At 50.8% G+C, this 8,488-nt stretch overlaps 1 pseudogene; it reads right to left on the reverse strand.

The window, feature by feature from the left end:
• Window positions 1-376: 376 nt before the first annotated feature.
• On the reverse strand, window positions 377-2,526 carry LOC144106326 (uncharacterized; annotated as a pseudogene).
• Between the last annotated feature and the right edge of the window lie 5,962 nt (window positions 2,527-8,488).

Below are 8,488 nucleotides of genomic sequence, written 5' to 3' on the forward strand. Positions count from 1 at the left end.
AAGAAAAACGAAGCTGGGGCAAAAGGCATGTAGCGCGTGACGAGGCCTCAGCTTCCCTGTACAGTTCGCAGTAGAGTGCGGCGGTAAAAAATTGAACATGTTACAAAAATAAGTAATCATTCAACGTATAACAGAATAAAGCAAAGAAAAGGAGGCTCGGCACATTGCAATAAACGCGACCACAGCGGAGCAACAAAAATGACAAAACCAGACTTCGCTTGCGCACAGAAAATAAAAAGAGAAAGAGAAAACAACTTTATTGAAAATGCCTGCAGAATCGGTTAGGCTCCCTCCACGCAGGGAGGACAAGCTTTTACCGCGACGGGGCCACTACGTCAGTCTCGTGCGTTGCGTTCCTCGAGGTCATGGTCCCTGGCTACTTCCGCGGGTCCGGGAGGGCCGCAGCCCCCTTTATGGGGGTGCTGCCCCCTTCTCCTCGGTTTCGCTCGGTCGCTGCCTTTCTAGAGCTGCCGAGACCTGCTGGACGGCCTTGAGTTTTGTCTCTGGATCATAGTTCCTCGTTGCAGCCTCTAGCTGCGGTGGGATCGTCGTCTTCTCGCTGGCTTCTCGCCGATTTGCACTACAGTCCCAAAGGATGTGTGCCGCGGTGGCTCTCTCCTTCGCGCACAGTCTACACACGTCACTCGCGTACACACTCGGACTCACGTGCTTAGCTGGCACCGGTGTTAGCAGGGACCCCGTCTGTAACTGTCTGTATAACACTGCCTCCTCCCGGGTAAGCCCTGTCTGAGGTGGCGGCATAGTCTGTCTGTTCAGTCTGTACCATTTCACTATTTCGTACAAGGTGATCATCTTGTCCTTGGCACTGCACCGCGACCAACACTCCGAGTTGGCTGTGCTTGCAGCCGCGCGGTTGGTTAGTCCTCGCGCGGCCGTGTTGGCCGTCTTGTTGTGGTTCACGTACCCGCGTTCCGACACGTCACTGCCCATGTGGGCCGGAAACCACTTGATCACCACAGCACTTTTGCGTCCGATGTCTTCGGCCTTGCGCAGTATGCGCGCGGCCTCACTACACACCCTACCCTTGGCGTAGTTCTTCACAACCGTTCTAGAGTCACACAACACTGTAGGTGATCCGGGGTCGGAGACGGCCAAGGCGATGGCCACCTCCTCCGCCCGGTGCGCTTGTCGAGTCCGGACGCTCGCCGTGGTCTTCGTTGCACCCGTCGATGCCCCGACAACCACCGCCGCGTATGTGTCGCTGCTCCCTCGATACTCCGCCACGTCCACGTAGACGGCGCCTTCTTCTCCAGCGTGGAGGTCCACGAGAGCCCTGGCCCTCGCCAGCCTCCGCTCCTTGTGCTCGGGGTTCACGTTCCTCGAGATCGGGCAGACCCTGAGCTTTCTATTGATGCTATCCGGTATAGGTATGTCTTTCTGCTGCGTGCCTTCCCTCGGCTCGAGGCCAAGGTCCCGCAGTATCTGTCTTTCGGTTCTCGTTTCAGAGAGACGCTCGGGTTGCGCCGTTCTCTGTGCTTCGGCTATTTCGTCCAGCGTGTTGTGGACTCCCAGCGCCATGAATTTTTCAATGTTCGTGCTCCCGAGGAGAACGAATGCCGCCTTATACGCCTTGCGTATGGTGGCGTCTATCTTGTTACGTTCGCTCGGCCTCCAGTTGTGTAAGGCGGACACGTGCTTTATGTGGCTAACTGCGAAGAACTGAACGAGCCTAGTCAGGCTCTTCTCCTTTATCCCCACTTTTCTGTTGGACACCCTCCTCATGAGTCCCATTGCCGCGGTCGCTTTGCCCGCGAGCTTGTTGGCCGTTTCACCGTTGACTCAGTTTCGCTGGATGAGCAGCCCGAGCACTCGAATCTTCTCGACCTCCGGTATTACTTGGCCTCCCGCCGTATTGACCATGATCTTGGGACGCTCGTACTTGACTTCCATATTCTTTCTTTTCCTGCCCGCTCCTTTCGGAGGAATCACCAGCAGTTCTGTCTTGGCAGGAGAGCAAACGAGTCCAGACCCGTCCAGCTGCTCCTCGATGGCGTTGACCGCCTCTTGCAGGGTTATCTCGATGTCCCCATCGCTTCCTCCCGGAAACCATAGCGTAATGTCGTCGGCGTAGATGGTGTGCCGGACTCCCGCTACTCTTTCTATCCGGTTGGCCACCCCGATCATCACGAGGTTGAAGAGTAGCGGGGAGATCACCAAGCCCTGCGGAGTTCCTACGCTGCCCAGCTGCTTATCTTCGAGCTGCACGTCTCCCGCGCAGATATCGGTGGTCCGTTCTGTCAGGAAGTCTTTGATGTACTGGTATGTCCTCCTGCCTATGTTTAGCCTGGATACTTGGGCCAGGATAGCCGAGTGCCTCACTTTACCGAAGGCGCTCTGCAAATCCAGCCCGAGTATGGCTCTGTTGTCCTTGGTGCCCGTCGTATCGTCGATGATTTCGTTCTTCAGTAAAATTATGGCGTCTTGCGTCCCGAGCTTGTTCCGAAACCCGATGAAAGAATTTGGGTGAAGCTCCGATTCTTCCAGGTAACGCTGCCACCTGTTCATGAGAACGTGCTCGAGGACCTTTCCCACGCACGAAGTGAGCGAGATCGGCATCAGGTTCTCTATGTTGGGTGGCCTGCCTTGCTTGGGGATGAGGATCGTCTCTGCTTTCCATTGCTTGGGTAGCCTTCCATCTTGCCAGCACTTGTAGAAGTTCGTGGGCGTTTCGTGGGCCGCTTCGTCGACGTTCCTGACCGGTCTGTTGGCCACTTGATCGGGACCCGCGGCTGACCTGCCATTGAGATCCTGCAGGGCAACTCTGACTTCCCATGTTTGGATGTCTCGATCTAGCGTCTCGTTCTCTGTCCTTGTTAATCCGTGTGTCTCCGTGGGGGTGGTCGGTAGGTACTTGGCGTCCAAGAGTCGTTTCACCTCGTCCTCCTCGTGTTCGCAGATTGCCTTGCGTAGGATCCTGGCCAGGTAGTTGTGTTTGTGGCCCTTGGTCTTGGTTTTTTTACGCGGCACTTCATAGCCACGCGCGTTAAGGGCGCACAAAGCCGTGATCATCTCTTATTTGGAAACGACTACAATTCCAGCTGTGGAAAATGATGCAAATACTCCCGTTCCGGCACTTGCAGCCCAGTAGAGCGATGCGGTGAGCAAGTACACAAAGGGAACGTACGAGTGCCTAGACGTGATTCAGTTCCAGAAGTCAGTGCTCCAGGCTCTTGCAGGTTTTCTGAGGTCTCCCCTCTGGGGCCCGGACGACTTTCGCGCCATGCTGGCTAGGGGCCTTTTCGATGGCCTTCTCGATTACGCGTTGTCTCAAAAGGTTGTATTCGGAAAGGACAAGAAAGTGGCGTGCTACCGCCACGTCCCGGAGGTCTATTAATTTGCCGCGACCAGCCCCTACCTGAGATCTGCTGCGTCCACACGCTATATATACTCAAGCGCTGCTGCGCAGCCTCTGTGGAATGCAAAGGCGAAGTCAACGAGCACATAAAGTTGTGCTGTTTTGACTCGGTGTAGTGCGCAAAATAAATATAACGTTCAGCAATGCAGTATTCTTTTTGCGCACTGCACCCAATCAGAACACTACCGCAGTGGTGTAGCTGCTCCCGTGGCTAGTGGTATCAGCATCCGCCTCGCTTGCGGGTGGTTCGGGGTTCGATCCCCAGAGCCGCCGGGTACCCACCGGTGATAAAATGGGCACAAGCTTTCTCTGATCTGTTACTCGGCTTAAACACAGTGAAATGCATGGAAATTAGATCTTTGACACCACCTTGATGAGAAGAAATACCTTGTTCCCGAGCGCTCTTTGGCCACAGATGTCTTTGCGCCATAAAACTCCATTAAGATCATCATCGTTTAGCAACGTTCTGGACGAGGCGAGAAGGAAACAAACTATTCTCGGTCGCCAAAAGCATACTAACCCCGTAGACAATTTTGATTTTCAGGTATTCGTCAAACATTTTGATTCTAAATTTTTTATTGTTTTAATAGATGTTACCCTGAAATACCAAAATATGCAATTACTGGCTATCATTAGAGAGGGTTTAGTCCAGGCATATTTTTCTCGAGTTTGAAGGAAGCAGACGATGCTATTATGACGCGCAAGGTTCATTTGAAAGCGCCTTTTAGAGAGATATTAGTCCTGCTCGATGTAGTCTACGCCCAAGATGAGGAGGTTTCTAGACCGTAATAGATGGTATAGTACAACGTCCACATCGTTAGAATATTTATAGCGCTCTGAAGCTTCACGCAATCATTTTACCTTATTGCTTAATTGAACATTATCAATAGTTCTCCGGTTCTTTCAAGAAAATACTAAAAAAAGATCAATTCCATTTAAAGAAATGTATAACTTCCAAACACTTCACAGACGTACGGGAGGGATGGGGCATACAGGCTGGTGGCCCTAGAATACGAACAGATACCGGAAAAAGTTTCTACACGTTTAGCTCTAAAACGCAGCGCCGGTAAGCTATGCGGAAGTGGTGGGTTAGGCAAAAGAGGACCAAGAGGAAGGTTGCAAAAAAGAGGCGAGCAGGAAGCCATCAGGAAGCCGTGAAACGAATCGGTTTTCCCTCTGTAATAAGGCGGGTGTGATGATATGTGTTAGCCAAGTCATCATTCGGCGTCATGTGACTTGCAGTATCATGAATGACGGCACATCACTTTCGCAACCCTATAAAGTTGGGTATCAAACGAATCGCTTTTTCTAGCGTAATAAGGCTGTCGTGAAGACAATTCATTTTCGCCGAGTCATCAACCGGGGTCACATACTTGGAGGATCGTGAATCACGACACGGCACTTTGACTACCCTATAAAGTTGGGTATCAAACCAATCGCTTTTTCTAGCGTAATAAGGCTGTCCTGAAGATGATACATTTTCGCCGAGTCATCACCGGGGTCACGTGACTTGCAGTATCATGCGTCGCGACAATTCTCTTGTCATTGGTTTGACACCCATCACTGCAGGGCTGCCATAAGGTCCTGTCATGATGAAAGTCGCTCCTTGTGACGTCACAACTTGTAATGACGCAGCAAAAGCATTTAGAGTTAGCGATAGCGATAACATTGCAATGGCAACTTGATGTAATGCATGATGCTGCAAGTCCAGTGAGACCGGATAGTGGACTCAACGAAATAGCTGTGTGCAAAGGATAGCCGTATTGTCCAGGGAAATCCGATACCAATGTTAGGTCGCGGAAGGGCCTCCCCTTTGCTGAATGTCACGTTACTTTATAAGGCGGGAAGAATTGCACATCTTTGTGCAGTTTATTAGTGCCATGTAGGAACACACTGAATGTGCTAGCTAAAGGTGTGTCGAAGTGATAGCGCCATTACATTGGACATAAAGTTTCGTCCCATACCCCTCATGACTTTGGTTGAACGTCAGGTTGCAAGTGATGCGAAGTCATGTGAGTGGACTATCGGGTGATCACAGGGAGTTTATCTTAGTCATAACCTTAGAGTGAGTCGGTCATCTTGTCAGGATAATAAAGGTGTGACATGAAGATGCGAGCTGCAGGACACCGCCGGTGCATTTCTGCAATATGCTTCGCGCTCACCCCGTACTTCGGTTGATGTGGTGGGTGGTATAAATACCCAGCACTTATTTGTCATGATTAAAAGAAGTTTTTATTATTACTTTCTCATTGGGTGTCAATTGTTTCGTCAGTAACAACTCATCGATAACGCGTCTGGGATGTTTAGACCGCGTTTTAAGTTTGAGGGGTCCACTGTGAGACGTCATGAGGATTAAATTCGCTCGCGTTTGGATTAAATGATTTGGCGCTTGGATTAATTTCTGTGGCAGCTGGATTAAATTGAATGGCACTCAGATTAAATATTCTGGCTTTTGGATTAAACTGAGCGGGAAATATTGTAAAATCCATATTGGTTTTTAGAATTCCTAAGACTCAGTACCGTCTCTGCTGTGGGGCAAGAAATTTTGCATACATTGCGCCAAAATACACAAGTTTTCGCGAATCTTGCAGGCAACGCGGCCCATCGACTGAACGTCACTTGTCGAGATAGCTGAAGCTTGTTTCAATAGGTTTTGTTTGCATTGTAATACATTCCAAAGAGAAATTGATGAAAAAAAGTTGCCTGTTTTCCAAAGCTAGTGCAGACTTCAGGCTAGATGAGGCTGCTGTTGAAGGCACTCTTAGTATTATTAGGAAATGGGAAGACAAGAATGAAAATAAAGATATTCTGAACGGGAAACGCACACCGGGATTTAATGGTCTTCAGGAGAAGCCTAAAGAAATTGGCCGATCAATAAGGCCTGCTGTAAACTGCACTAAGACGAACGCGATTAGGCAGCGCAGATGTCATGAGTGACTGTTTGTGAAACTTTGTAATCACCCGAGAAAAAAAAAACAAAAAAAGTGGATGCGAAGCATGTTAAGCAGCTGCCTCAGTGTGGATGGGGCTAAGTAACGGAGACGTGGCTTTAGGTTAATCATCGTACTTTATTCGCGTTCTTCATCGGTTTCCGTAGCATGCTGCAGCCTTCATTTTGCATTCCTATTATTAACGTCCTTAGCGTTTGGAGGCATCTTGACCGTATACACGCCCGGCACAAAGACGCTGGCGCGGTTGCGGGCACAGACTGACGCGAAGATGGGCGCGCGCCGCTTCCTCCCTGGCGTGACGTCACATATCACGTGATGCAGCTATGGTGGCGCCGCCGCCGCGTCGCGCGCGACGGCGCGAACCGAAGCGAGGAGGCCTCCGCCGGGCGACGTCCGACGGCGCGATATGAGGCTCCATCTGCAGCCGGTGTGACGTCATCACGTGACGTCACATCATGTGATCTCACTTCAGGGTCAATGGTGGCCACCGCCGGGAGGCGACCGACGGCGCGATATGAGGCCCCATCTGCAGCCGGTGTGACGTCATCACGTGACGTCATGTCACGTGACCCCACTTCAGGGTCAATGGTGGCCACCGCCGGGCGTCGCGCGAAGGCCCGAAACCTACGTTAATATGCTTCGCATAAAACAAAGCCTGCGGGCTACCACAATCGCATGACGGTGTGAAATGAGGCGGCTGGAAACATATGTCCGTTTGGTCCAGTAAGATCGAATGGGCAACAATGATCCGTCCGCCATCCCGGCCGGTCAATGCGAGGCCCGCTGTAATGTACTCGCATTCTTGCAGCATAATGTTTTAGTTTCTGTAATTATGAAAAAGCGAACACTTTCTTCGAACCGCGCGTTGCTTTCCGTACAGCATTCCAAATGCTTGCGAAGTACAACCTACAAATTACGAGTAAAATATTGCATTGCTTCCCGCCAGGAAAAGCAGGGGCTATGCAGTGAAACAAAGACAAAATCAACGCATTTTATCATAAATGAGGCACCCCAAATTTCCGAATCTTTTACAACATAGAATTATTTAGCAGTAATTCGTGGAAGAAAATTGTTAAACAATTTAAACACATGCCGTCATTAAACAGTACTAAGTGACAGTAGTGCACCGATGTCCAGTTTTTCTACATGTAGTCTAAAAGCTCGCCAACTGCTGTATGGGAGGCTTTCGCGTAGTATAATTAAGCCATAAGCATTAATTTACGGAAGGCCCTCAGTTCTGGTTTGTCTATGTTTATCAGCGACGCTGGAAACTCACCTGCTTCCGCATGCTGCTGACACGGCACCGCTGACTGCGCGCGCAGCTGGTTTCCCGGACATGTCCCCGACCGGCCGTTTCCTGGACGCATGGCCCAAAGCGCTGTCGGGGAGGGCTCACCTGAAGTGGACGGACCAGACGCACGTCCTCTTCAGCATCAGCAGGGCAGCGCCTTTATATTTAAAGCGCAATCACAACTTGGTCATCCCGGCGGGAGCACTCCTACCCATTTCCTTGTACGGTGACGGCCATCCGGCTTAGACATCGGACAGTTTAGGCGACGTAAGTACCGAATACTTAAGTGGCGTGTTACGCGGAATAACATTTTTGAGCTTCACTAGCCTAGCGGCACCGATTTCGCTGGGTCTGCATGAATGACCTTGAACAGGAGGACCGAAGCTGCGAAAGTAACCACGTCACGAACCACGTGACTCGCAGCAGCTGCGCGCTGCCTATCCAGTGTCTCGCTATAGACAGAGCAAGTAAGCCGGAGCCAAAGTCCTCGTGGGTGGGTACTAGCAGACGTCGGGCTGAGTCTGATCGCCCGGTCGGCATTGCCAATCGTGCGAGGTATTTAGCAATCGATAGGGAGCCCAAACGCGCTGAACGGGCAGCCAAAAGCGATAGAGAGGGGAGCTTCGCTTGGTTCGTCGCTAACCATAGCTAAGCCGAGGCTTAACGAGATGACACCAAGTCTTTCACTTGCATAACCACGGTGCGCTGAGCTAAGCCGCAGCCATTTTCTTTATTATACCTAGGGACAACCTTGGTAAAAATCTCTTCCGGCCAAATTTCCGCTGCGTAGTCGGCAACTATTATTGTTCCCCTGAAGCTCTAAATCTATCCACGGTGAGGAGGAGCTTCTTCATCACCTTTTTTGATCCT

The sequence above is a fragment of the Amblyomma americanum genome, chromosome 10 (genome assembly GCF_052857255.1).
Source record: "Amblyomma americanum isolate KBUSLIRL-KWMA chromosome 10, ASM5285725v1, whole genome shotgun sequence".
NCBI classification, from domain to species: Eukaryota; Metazoa; Arthropoda; class Arachnida; order Ixodida; family Ixodidae; genus Amblyomma; species Amblyomma americanum.